Consider the following 13,814-nt stretch of genomic DNA (forward strand, 5'->3'; position numbering starts at 1 on the left):
TGGTGTTTCTGACATAGACCACATTTGTAGGCATATCCAGTTACATAGAGGCGCATTAATTTGGGAATGGGGCCTCCTTGGCCAACATGAAGCTCCGCATAACACAAATTTGTGAGTAGATCTCTTGAGATTTGACTCCTTGGGATTTAACTGTACATTTGCTTAGGACAGCCTTGCTGTTCTCAAATTCCCACATTCTGTAGTCCAGGCATACAACCTGGTCTGTCATATCTTGATCTGTATTATTTATACTGTATCTACATTTTTAGTTTGTTGTAAGTTTTTTCTTTTTCTACACATTAACTCGTACTAAGCACTAAAGCACAATGTTTTATATACTTACTGCCTCAAGCTTACACAAATCACTACAGGTATTGGAGGCAAAAAGCAGAACCTCCTTCCCCTTCTGCACCAAATTCCCAAACTTTACACCCAGTTTCCGATGCAATTTATTTAATATTGTGCTGTGTGGCCACTTTTGCATCTAGATGTGGAAGGGTGGGGGAGGTGGCAAGCTTAGGTACTTGAGTGACGTCCAAGGTGATGATGTGGAAGCAGGAAGAGATGCCATTCTTGGAAATATTTTAGCTATACTCAGTTGGGTAACAGTGAAGCTAAACAAGGGCAGTCCCACTGAACTGAACAAGAGATGAGAGCCGATGGAAGAGTGTGGTGGGTTAACTGTGTCAAAGCTGCAGAGAGGTTGAGGATGACAAGGAAGGATAATGCATCACAATCAGCCATTGAGGACGACATTTGTGACTTTTATTAGGGTCACTTCAGTGATGAGGCTGGGGCAGAAGATTACAGAAACTCAAACAAGGAATTGCAGGAGTAATAGGCAGAGATTTGTGAGGCAACAAAGGATTTGTAGAACAAAGAGAGGTTGAAGATTGGACAGTAGTTTGCAAGTACAGAGGTAGTCAAAGTTGGACTTTTGAGTAAAGGGTCGTGGCAGAGATTTAGAAAAAGGAGGAGAGGGAACAATTTAGAACAAAAGCTACCATAGGCCCTCAGGGGGCAGGTTTGGCAGTAACCAATTTAGTATGAATGGAATCAAGGAAATTGAATATGGGCCACTTGGCTAAAATGGATTAGGAGTGGGTATAGTTGTGGCAGGGAGCAGGGGTGGATGGGCGGGGAGAGAGATGGAAGGGAGAAGAGTTTAGAGTTTAAGAGGCAGTTGGTTTTTGAGAAAATAAACCTGGCGCTTTGGTTGCCAGGCTGATCCTAGAGTAGTGGGTGTTATTGGCAGGACAGTGGGTGGCTTAATATCACTTGATGTGATCCAGTCACGTCTGCTGATGGATAGCTAAACCAAATTTGAGATAGAAAATACACAAGACTGCACAATCTGCACTTGAGCAATCAAAGGGGGGTGTGGGCAGTGGGGGTTGTCCAGGAATCAGGATGGGACACAGCAAAGGATTTGATGGAGGTAAGGACATCAAAGATGGAGATGTGAAGTTGCAAATAAACAAACCAACTGCTGCAGAGGTTTCATGGTAAAGGGAAGGTCAAAGCCTAGACAGTTGGGAATATGGGAAGTGCAGATGCAAGCGACTTAAGAGGATACCAAAGGAAGAAAGAGTCGAAGGGACTTGGGGATATGCTTGGTGAGAAATAGAAGAAGACAGAGCTCTACACTTGGTTATTTCAATGCATTCCTGGCTGGTGTCCCACATTCTACCCTCTGTAAACTTGAGGTCATTCAAAAATCAGCTGCCTGTGTCTTAACTCACAGCAAGTCCCATTACACTCTTGTGCTTGCTGACCCACATTGGCTCCCAGTCAAGCTACATTTTGATTTTAAAATTTTAATACTCATTTGCAAATCCCTCATGTCCTAACCCCTCCCTATCTCTGCAATCTCCTTTAGCCCATAACCCTCTGAGATGTGTGCGCTCCTCTAATTCTGGACTCTTGTGCTTCTCCGATTTTAATTGATCACCATTTGTGGCTGTGCCTTCAGTTGTCTAGGTCCCAAGCTCTGGAATACCCTCCCTACACCCCTCTACCTCACTTTTCTCCTTTTAGATACTTCTTAAAACTTACCTCCAAGCTTTTGGACATCTGACTTAATATGTCCTTATGTGGCCCAGTGTCATATTTTGTCATCCCTTGAAGCACCTTGGGATATTTTATTACATTAAAAGTGCCATTTAAAATTAAGTTAAAATGATTAATGCCATGGGATAGAGACACTAGCTGAGATGTAAGGTCAAAGGGCTAGCCATAAATGTAAATAGAAGAGATGAAGATGGAGGACAAGGAGGCAAAATTACTAAGAAATAATCCCAACAAGTGTTTGTATAGACAATAGAATAAATGAATTGCTTATTGACCTTATCTTCACAATCAGGATCTATCTCAGGGCAGGCCTTTGACCAAATGAAACAGGAAATCTGTTCATGGGTCATGGCAGCATCACAAACATGACTTGCATCACTTGCATGACAAACATTGCATCAATAAAGGCGTGCATAATTCTCCATAAGACCATAAGAAATAGGAGCAGAAATTAGGCCATTCAGCCCATCGAGTCTGCTCCGCCATTCAATCATGGCTGATAAGTTTCTCAACCCCATTCTCCCGCTTTCTCCCTGTAACCTTTGATCCCCTTACCAATCAAGAACCTATCTATCTCGATCTTAAAAACACTCAATGACCTGGCCTCCACAGCCTTCTGTGGTAATTAATTCCATAGATTCACCACTCTCTGGCTAAAGAAGTTTCTCCTCATCTCTGTTCTAAAAGGTCTTCCCTTTACTCTGAGGCTGTGCCCTCAGGTCCTAGTCTCTCCTACTAATGGAAACATCTTCCTCACGTCCACTCTATCTAGGCCTTTCAGTATTCTGTAAGTTTCAATCAGATCCCCCCTCATCCTTCTAAACTCCATCGAGCATAGACCCAGAGTCCTCAAACGTTCCTCATATGTTAAGCCTTTCATTCCTGGGATCGTTCTCGTAAACCTCCCCTGAACCCTTTCCAGGGCTAGAACATCCTTACTGAGATATGGGGCCCAAAATTGCTCACAATATTCTACATGTGGTCTAACCAGAGCCTTCTAAAGCCTCAGCAGCACATCCCTGCTTTTATATTCTAGTCCTCTCGAAATAAATGCCAACATTGCATTGCCTTCCTAACTACCGACTCAACCTGCAAGTTAACCTTAAGAGAATCCTGGACTAGGACTCCCAAGTCCTTTTGCACTTCAGATTTCTGAATTCTCTCCCCATTTAGAAAATAGTCTATGCCTCTATTCTTCTTACTAAAGTGCATGACCTCACACTTCTCCATGTTGTATTCCATCTGCCACTTCTTTGCCCATTCTCTTAACCTGTCCAAATCCTTCTGCAGCCTCCCCACCTCCTCAATACTACCTGTCCCTCCACCTATCTTTGTATCATCTGCAAACTTAGCCAGGATGCCCTCAGTTCCTTCATCTAGATCATTAATGTATAAAGTGAAAAGTTGTGGTCCCAACACTGACCCCTGCGGAACTCCACTAGTCACCGGCCGCCATCCTGAGAAGGACCCCTTTATCCCCACTCTCTGCCTCCTGCCAGACAGCCAATCTTCTATCCATGCTAGTACCTTGCCTCTAACACCATGGGCTCTTATCTTACTGAGCAGCCTCCTGTGCGGCACCTTGTCAAAGGCCTTCTGGAAGTCCAAGTAGATAACATCCATTGGCTCTCCTTTGTCTAACCTACTCGTTACCTCCTCAAAGAATTCTAACAGATTTGTCAGGCATGAGCCCCCCCCTTGATGAAACCATACTTACTTTGCCCTATTTTCCCATGCGCTTCCAAGTATTCTGAAATCTCATCCTTAATAATGGACTCTAAAATCTTACCAACGACCGAGGTCAGGCTAATCGGCCTGTAATTTCCCGTCTTTTGCCTCACTCCCTTCTTAAACAGGGGGGGGGGGGTACATTAGCGATTTTCCAGTCCTCTGGGACCCTCCCTGACTCCAGTGATTCCAGAAAGATCACCACTAACGCCTCCACAATCTCTTCAGCTATCTCCTTCAGAACTCTGGGGTGTAATCCATCTGGTCCAGGTGATTTATCCACCTTCAGACCTTTCAGTTTTCCTAGCACGTTCTCCTTGGTGATGGCCACCATACTCACCTCTGCCCCCCGACTCTCTTGAACTTTGGGGATGTTACTCGTGTCTTCAACCGCGAAGACTGACGCAAAGTACCTATTCAGTTCCTCTGCCATTTCTTTGTTCCCCACTACTACTTCTCCAGCGTGATTTTCCAGTGGCCCAATGTCCACTTTTGCCTCTCTTTTACCCTTTATATATCTAAAAAAACTCTTGCAATCTTCTTTTATATTACTGGCTAGTTTACCCTCATATTTAATCTTCTCCCTGCTTATTTCTTTTTTAGTTGTCCTCTGTTGGTCTTTGTAGGCTTACCAATCCCCTGGTTTCCCACTGCTCTTCGTCACATTGTATGCTTTCTCTTTAGCTTTTATGCTGTCCCTGACTTCCCTTGTCAGCCATGCTTGTCTCATCCTCCCTTTAGTATGCTTCTTCTTCCTAGGAATGAATTTTTGCTGTGTCTCCCAAATTACTCCAAAAAACTCCTGCCATTGCTGTTCCACTATCTTTCCTGCTAGGCTCATCTCCCAGTCAATTCTGGCCAGCTCCTCCCTCATGCCTCTGTAGTTGCCTTTATTCAACTGTAATACCGTTACATCTGATTCCAGCTTTTTCCTCTCAACTTGCAGGGTAAATTCTATCATATTATGATCACTTCCTCCTAAGGGTTCCTTCACCTTAAGCTCCCTTATCAAATCTGCCTCATTACATATCGCTAAATCTAGAATTGCCTGTTCCCTAGTGGGCTCCACCACAAGCTGCTCCAAAAAGCCATCTCGTAGACATTCCACAAATTCCTTTTCTTGGGATCCACTATCAACCTGATTTTCCCAGTCTACCTGCATATTGAAATCCCCCATGATCACTGTAACCTTGCCTTTCTTACACACCTTTTCTATCTCCTGGTGTATCTTGTGCCCCACATCTTGACTCCTGTTAGGAGGCCTGTACATAACTCCCATTATGGTTTTTTTACCTTTGTGGTTCCTCAACTCTACCCACACAGATTCTACATCATCTGACCCTATGTCATTTCTTGCTATCGATTTAATTTCATTTCTTACTAACAGAGCAACCCCAACCCCTCTGCCAACCTGCCTATCTTTTCGATAGGATATGTATCCTTGGATATTTAGCTCCCAGTCCTGATCCCCTTGCAGCCACATCTCCGTGATGCCCACATCATACCTGCCAATTTCAATCTGCGCCACAACTCATTTACCTTATTTCGTATACTGCGTGCATTCAGATACAACACCTTCAGTCCTGTATTTCCCGTCCCCTTTCTCATTGTCGTCCCTTTATCTGATGTGCTTGATGTTAGATTCCTAGCCCTTTCCAAACACTCTGTCCTATTTTGTGTTCTGGGGACTTTAATAGCCTCTCCTTTCTTTTCAGTTTTTTCATAATTTTCCATGAAGTTGAATCCACTCCCCAACATGCTAACCTGCTGCTTTGTTTCCCATTAGTCATACTTCTTGGAGTTTTACCCTTCCCTCCCCCCCACCACTTTCTAGTTTAAAGTCCTGTTGACCACCCTATTTACCCTTTTCGCTAGAACATTGGTCCCAGATCGGTTCAGGCGGAGACCGTCCCAACGGTACAGATCCCTCCTGTTCCAATGCTGATGCCAGTGCCCCACAGAATGGAACCCCTCTTTCCCGCACCACTCCTTTAGCCATGTGTTTACTTCCCTTATTCTCGCGTCCCTATATAGGCCAATTTGCACGTGGCTCGGGTAGTAATCCGGAGATTATAACCCTTGAGGACCTGTTCTTTAATTTAGTTCCTAGTTCCTGATAATCCCCAAACAGCTCCTCTTTCCTAGTCTTACCTATGTTATTTGTCCCGATGTGGACCACAACAACTGGATCCTCTCCCTCCCTCTCCAATATCCTTTCAAGCTGGTCAGAGATATCCCTTACCCTGGCACCGGGCAGGCAACATACCATGTGGGACTCTCGATCCTGCTTACAAAGGATGCTATCAATTCCCCTAATTATAGAATCCCCTACAACTACCACTTGTCTTTTTGCTCCCCCCTCTTGAATGGCCTCCTGTTCCATGGTGCCGTGGTCAGCTGGCTCATCCTTCTTGTGTGGCTGTTGAAGAAAGCCCAGTTGGTCAGACTTCCTCCATAATTGGTCACCAAGTTATGCTGTTTTTCACTACCTCTGAACCCTACTGTACAGAACTAGGAGTCAGGGATTTGCAATGCCTACAATTCCATTGATTCCATGATTCTATGGCCTGAATTTTCAGGTCAGCGGATGGGTGCCATTGGCTGGGCAATGGGCTGCTGCCCGTGTTTGGCCAATTAAGGCCCACCCAGCATGAAACGTGGCTTCCCAATGGTCGGGAAGGGCCGGGCACGGGCATGTTGTGTGCTGGGTCCAATGGTGACCTGGTGGGCAGTTTAAAAATGACACAGGCAGCCCCTTGAAGGCTGTTGGTGAAGTATACAGTCTGCATTGCAGAGATGGTACCTATGGCCTCAGCAGCAGCTGGAAACATCAGGCGGGAGGGCAGGTCAGGTGGGCACTCAGCTGCCCACTTTTCAGACGAATGACTCACCGTGCTCCTGGAGGAGGTGGCTGCCAGGAGGGACATCCTCGTACCAAAGGATGGAAGGAGGATGAAGAACACCTGGAAGGAGATGGCAGCCCAAGTTAGCAGCCATGACGTTGTGCGGCGCACATGGGTGCAGTGCAGCAAGAGGTTCAATGACCTGCTGCGCTCAGGAAGGGTGCATACCATGTTGGCATGGATCAGTGTGCAGAAGTGTTAAGGGATGGCTGTTCCCCCATGATGTTAGAGTCTGAGTGCCGACTGTCAATGGCACTGGAGATGGCCAAGGGGGTGAGCCCTGGCTGCTTGGACTGAGTGCCTTGCAGCCCGAGGGCCACAACTTGGATGTGCCCTGCAAAGTGTTCCTCAGGTGGGGTTGGCCAGGTTGTAATGGCAATGCAGGTAGAGAGTGGACTAATCCATGACCTCTGTTCTTTCAGGAGAAGGCGAGCTATAATCAATTGGAGAGGTCACAGACAGGCAGGGGCCCGTCCAACCTGCTGCTGTTGACCAAATTCGAGCAGGATGCCCTTGAGCTAGGGAGCTGGCATGCCCACGGTGCAACCGGCCGTGGAGAGGCGGGAGTCTCTGATAAATGTAAGAGTGCTGTATACAGAGGTGAGAGTTTCGGATTATGCAAACGTTCTTGTGTGGTCTCTTCATTGATGGGAGCCTCAAACCCGGAGCCCCCATTGATCACTGGAAGACTATGGCACCATGTTGCAGGTCTCCATTGTCTCAGGGTGCCTGGCATGCACAGTGACAGTGTAATGACTTTAACTAATGACTTGTCCTTGTTCTCCCTTAGATTCGTCAGCACACACTCAATCGCTGTACCCCGAAGGGCCAGCGCTGACGCCGGTCATTGTCAATGTTGGAGGTGGTCTGGGCACCAAGTTTTCCACCTTGGTGCCCATCCATCCATGGTGAGTAGGGAGGTCCGAAGCGACCTCACGTCGACACTGCAGCTGCCTGTCATCTCTGCGGGCTTTCTCAGGGCGCTCCGGATGAGGGCGGCAGCTCCTCCACCCCTCTGCCAGTGACTATATCATCCAGTGAGGCCGCGACGACTGGGGAGATGCCAGCTGTGGAACTGGCAGCTCCCTTCCAGGTGGGGCCAGGACAAGCTCCACGGGCCAGAGGATGGCCGCCAAGGTCATTGAGGCCAACAGGACAGCAGACTGTCTCAGATGCCACTCCCAGCGAAGGGTCAGCACCAAGACGTAGCACCCAGAAACGTAAAGATAAGACACGTTAGGCACACCATGGGTTTATCACTAGTGCTTTTGTGCTGGCCTGCAATGAGGTCTTTGTGTGTGATTTTGAACACCTTTGTCACTGTTTCCTAAAGTTTCTAAGGCTGTAATATTAAATGTCACCATGGCTGAGGGTGCCTCTTTTCTTCTGCGGGTGGATGGTTTCCAACAATGTAATGTGTGCTTTGTGGGACATTCAGCTTTATTAACAAGGCCCTTAGTTAATGTTCCTAACCAGGCAGATTTTGCACTTCGGTATTGAATATGGAGCCTACAGCCCAGGCTTGTCCTGGAAGTCCATCTGTGGTGGGCTAGCTGAAGGCTCATGGGATTAAAGCCTCCCGGGTGTCCCTGTCTCTCACTGGAGTATGCTCGGGTCAGCATCTACCCCCTCAGCATTTCCCTGTGCATGCTCATCCTCGGATTCACTGCTGGACTCATCGTGTGCAGCCGCAGCCACTGCGTCTACATCTTCATCATCCACTGCGTCCCCCCTTTCCAGTGCAAGATTGTGGAGAGTGCAGCATGCAACCACTATCAGCGACACACGATCTGGGGGGTAATGGAGTTTGGCCCCTGAACGGTCCAGGCATCGGAAGCACATCTTAGGAAGACCAATGGCTCTCTCCACCACAGCCCTTGTGGAGGTATGGCTCCTATTATACCGCTGCTCAGCTTCTATTCTTGGATGATTGAGAGGCATTATGAGCCACCTTGACGAGATAGCCCTTATCACCCAGCAGCCATCCATCAAGCCGGGTTGGAGCATGGAAGAGCCCCGGCACCTGATAGTGTCTGAGGAGGTAGGCGTCATGGGAGCTGCCTGGGTATCTTGCAAAGACTTTTGGAATCAGCACCCTGTGATCACACACTATCTGCATGTTTCCCTCTTGATGGCCACATGTGTACAGTCTATTGCACCCTGGATATGGGGGAAGCCAGCAATCGCCGCGAAGCCTCTGGCTCGCTGTGTCTGGCTTGCCTGGTCCCAACGGTAGTGGATGAAGGTCAATGCACGCCTGAACAGAGCGTCTGTAACCTGCTTGACACAAGTGTGGACAGCTGATTTGGAGACACCGCAAATATCACCCACCGAGCCCTCAAAGGAGCCAGAGGCATAGAGGTTGAGAGCAGCTGTGACCTTAGCCACTGGCATGGGGTGTCCACCCACACAGTTCGCGGAGACCTTAGGCCCAATCATCTGACAGAAATAGTTAACTGTCTCCCTTGGGAGACGAAGCCTCCTTCGGCACTGCACTTCAGACATATTGAGGTAGCTGCTTCGCTGCCTGTACACCCTGGCAGCAGGATGGTGGCATCTTCTGCGGCCTCTTCCACCTTGAACTACCTCTTGGCCCTGCACCCCTTGTGCCTGCGCCTCTCCCCCCCAAAGGGGGCTCCCCTGGAGGCTGAATGTGCTCTTCTTCCCTCTTTCCCCTCTAGCCCTCCTTTCCTCCTCAGAGGAGGTTCTTCCAGTGGAGAGTTCAGCTCCCATTCCCAGGCTAAGGGAAGGCTTCCTGAAACCTGCAGGCCCAAAAAAGCTCCTCACTACAGAGTGCTGACCTGAAGATTGTGAGTCCAGGCCAAGCAGCTGGTATGCGTTTTGAAGTATTGCAGATCACAGAGGCAAATATCAGTAACTTTGAAAAATCAATATTTGACAGAGCACACTCGCGACCTCACTGAGCCCTCTTATCCTGCATGTGGATGAGGTTTATACAAATGTGTCCCGCCCCCGCACTCCAATGGGAAAATTCTGGCCTAAGTGACATTATTTTGCATTTAATCATGTCTCATGGTATGCATTAATCAACAAGGTGACTGAGGTTTTGAACTGAATTTTCATTAGCAGTAAAGAAAACTTTTGAAGTTACAATATAGTCCTCTGTCCAACTTTCATTTCGCATCCTTTCCAATTTTGGACTTGGCGAGAGGTTTCATCCTAGGTGGGTTTCCACATAAAAAATTCGAGAGAGCAAAAAAGTGCTTTCCTACTGTTTATTAATCATAACTAGGACTTTTTCCACAAAAAAGAGTAAAATTTCAAAATATATAATCTCAGAAAGAAATACTCTACCATATACATAATATAGATGAAGTCATCTCATACAAAATAATTTACCTTCATGAAGTACATTAGCTACCAAACACAATAAAAATTACAATCTTTATCTATCAGCTTTGTTTGTTGAGGTACCATCTGCACGTATAATCTGAAATGGGTCAGATTATTGGAGGAAAAAGATAAAGAACGGTACGGGGAGATTGGATGACAACAGAAGTTCAAAAACATCATCTACAAAGACTGGCTGGAGACAGACACTATTTCCATAGCAACAGGTAGATGTGCTTCTGTATTCAAATATTGCTCAAACTATGAACAAATATTATTTAAGTTATATTATACTGTAGAACTTTTTAAAAACATTGAGTGTTTGGAGCAATCAGAAGTCAATGAACAGAATAAAGCTCTGTTATTATCTAGATAAAGCACATCTGGCTTCAGCCAGTCTGAACTGGTTTTCTATCGATATACCACCACCACTTGGCAGCTAAACCTATGCATCATGAATATCCTATACAAAGTTGGCAAAATGTTACATTGCAATTTGTGACAAAGAAGCCATAGCAGTCTCTTTAATTCATCTTACCCAAGAGCGTTAAGACGCCCGGCCCTTTTTTTTAAAGGACCAAAAAAAGCAATAAATTTAGGACTGCATTACCTTGCATTAAGATTAAACAGTCTGTACAGAGTTGTAAAAACCTAACCATATATTCATTTATATGAAAACTTCAATTACAGCCAAACTAGCATTCAATGTAAACATAAAATAAATCTGGTTTCTGCTGTCCTGACCCTGATCACAAGGGATAGGATATTTGCCAAGATCTTTTATCCACAAAAACTAAGGCTTATGTTTAAAGCTGTGATCCCATTTTTGTTGGCATTTATCACCTAGTTTCAAATCTACTGCAAATTATATTGCACTCAAATTTCTCCCCTCCTCCCCTGACACGCAAATGAACCATGCCCACCCCTTGAACTCTTTACTGTTGTGTCCTGGTCAGCAACATTTCTTTTGTTTTTTTCTTCTCCTTGATTATTTGAAAGAACACTGCAAGAATTTCTATTCAGCACCAGGAATCCATGTCCTATTATTTTTATTTGCCCCCTGGTTTTACACCATTGTCATGCACACAATTGAACGTTGCGAAGGGAACTTAGTCTTCAAAAGGATTAATTCCAGGAGTTTTGTCGAGAAACTTTACCCTGTGGATGGTTGATATGTTGTCCAAAATATTATACTTGGGTGTTCACTGCAGTCTTGTTTTAATAATGATATATGCTTTTATTTTTAAATGACAATTACTTTCTGTCTGTGTAAGTACAATCATTTGGCATAGATTTATTTGTTTTTTTGCTTTTAAACTTTATTTTTGCAAGCTGCTTTTCTTCACCAACATCAGCGTGACTAATCAGTTTTATTAAGTCATAAATGCCAGACTGCCACTGGAGTCAGGGAGAGATCTGGCTGCTATCACTCATGTGAAGTGAACTATGACCCCTGTATGTGTGTGAGGTGTGTGCGCATATGTATTTGTGTGTGTCTCACACATACACACATATATTCTTACAAAAATAATTTCTCGGAGACCTATTTTTCTTTTCCATTTGCTTTCCAGCTGTAGGCTAGAAGATCCCATAAAATTTTGCATGAAGTTCAGCCAAATTAAGTCAGATGTCTGAAATAAAAACAGAAACCGATTCGGAAAAAGAGTCATATTGGACTTGAACAGTTAACTCTGTTTCTCTCTCCACAGATGCTGCCAGAGCTCCTGAGTTTTTTTCCAGTATTTTCTGCTTTTGTTTCAAATCTCCAGCATCCGCGGTATTTTGCTTTTATTTAATTCAGATGCCTGTTCAGTTGAAGTGATAGAATTCAATGTGTTACAGAAAGAATCCAATTATACTCTGGCAGTTTGAGGTTTTTATTAAAGATTAGTTCCCATATTTCTGAGTCAGCTGAATGGGTCTGAAACATACTTTGGGAGTTAATCCCAAATTTCATGTGTAACTGTTAAGCCATTTTGCTGAATGATTGATTATGACCTATTTTCAGCTGGGGGAGGGAGGAAGGATCAGAGCACATTAGGCCTTAGGCATCATTATTGAAATTGCTCCCACAGTTGGTCTAATGTGGAGGAGCGATTCAACTGAGGCAAGCTTAGTAGCATCCACTGAGCTAGAATGGCTCAGCAGTGTTCCACTGGGTGGCCTGACCAAAACTGGATGTATTTAGCCAACTTAAAGTTTTCTGAACATACTAGATCACCCAATAGATTTGATTTTCAGTAGTTTTGAAATCAATACTAGGCAGAACCACAAAAAGGGATACTAATCTGCAAAAATACAATATCTGGTTTATACAGTCAATGTTAATGAAACCATGGATCTGTCCTTACACAGCAGGATAAAGGGTCACCTGTAAAACTGGGGATGCAGAACAAGTAGTAATGGCACACTAGCAGAATACACTTGTAAGGTGAAATCATATTATGCACCTTTGTTAAAACAGTGGCCAAGGAAATTCCACACAAATGTGGTAATGCATTCATATAGTACATTGACTATAGCACCATTTCATGGTGTTGAAGCCTTCAGCTTTATTTCAACTTTTAAAAGATTTACTATGCATATATTTAGCACACACTATGGAGTAATTTGGCAGACAAACGGAGCATTACACCTGAGAACTGATAAAGTGGCCTTTCACTTTTCTTCTATCATTTGGTTACCTCCTCAGTTAAGGGGGGCCCTGCCTCTCTACAAACCACCTTCTTGTATGGGAACAGAGGTTTACATCATCTTAAAGAAAATGTCTCTTTAAAGAATAGCATGAAGAGTGAAGTTTTGAAGAAGTTACCTCACCACAGTGGCTCCAAGTACTTATCACTTTGAAGTACATTGAAAAGGAAGGTAAGGATTTATCATTTTATGGACATCAGAAGGGTTGTGGACTCAGTAGGAGCGAAGAACTATTGACTACAGGTTACCACATTTGTCTCCAAACAGGGTCTTGAACAGCTAGCTCAAGGTAAGTAGCTTCGGCTCCATATCCTCCCCAACACTTGCGTGCGCTGCATCCAATCGCAGGAGATGCAATTATGTATAACCCTGAGCTAAAATTAATTACTCAGGCACTACAAGAATATTTCCTGCAAATGAATTGATTGAATTACAAGGACCCAGTGAGTAAGTTCAATACTCAGTGCATTACTTAGCCACAAATTTGAATATTTCCAGGTGTGCTCCATCATCTGTTGGAGCTACCATCTTTGAGACAAGAGGTTAAACTGAGGCTCCACCTGCCCTGTCGAGTGGAGATAAAAGATCCTATGGCGCTATTCAAAGAAGAGGAGAGGACTTCTCCTCATGTCCTGGCCAAAATTTATCCCTCAACAACACCAAAAACAGAGGATCTGATCATTTATTTCATTGGTATTTGTGGGAGCTTTTTATGCACTAATTGGCCAGTGCATTTCCAACTTTATAACAACAACTACACTGCAAAAGTACTTAATTGGCTATAAAGCACTTTGGGACATCCTGAGGTCATGAAAGGTGCTATATAAATACACGTCTGGGCTATAGTGGGAAAGACTATCCAGATTCCTGCTGTTAATTCCTTATCTTGAATTACACAGAATTTACTGCACAGAAACAGGCCATTCGATACAAGTGGTCTATGCTGGTGTTTATACTCCACACGAGCCCCCTACCTTACTTTAACTAACTCTAACAGCATAACATGCTATTCCTTTCTCCCTCGTCTTTCCCTTAATTGCTTTGCATTTGCTGCTCAAGAAGTACAGT

This window comes from Cetorhinus maximus, chromosome 9, assembly GCF_964194155.1.
Source record: "Cetorhinus maximus chromosome 9, sCetMax3.hap1.1, whole genome shotgun sequence".
In the NCBI taxonomy this organism is placed as follows: domain Eukaryota; kingdom Metazoa; phylum Chordata; class Chondrichthyes; order Lamniformes; family Cetorhinidae; genus Cetorhinus; species Cetorhinus maximus.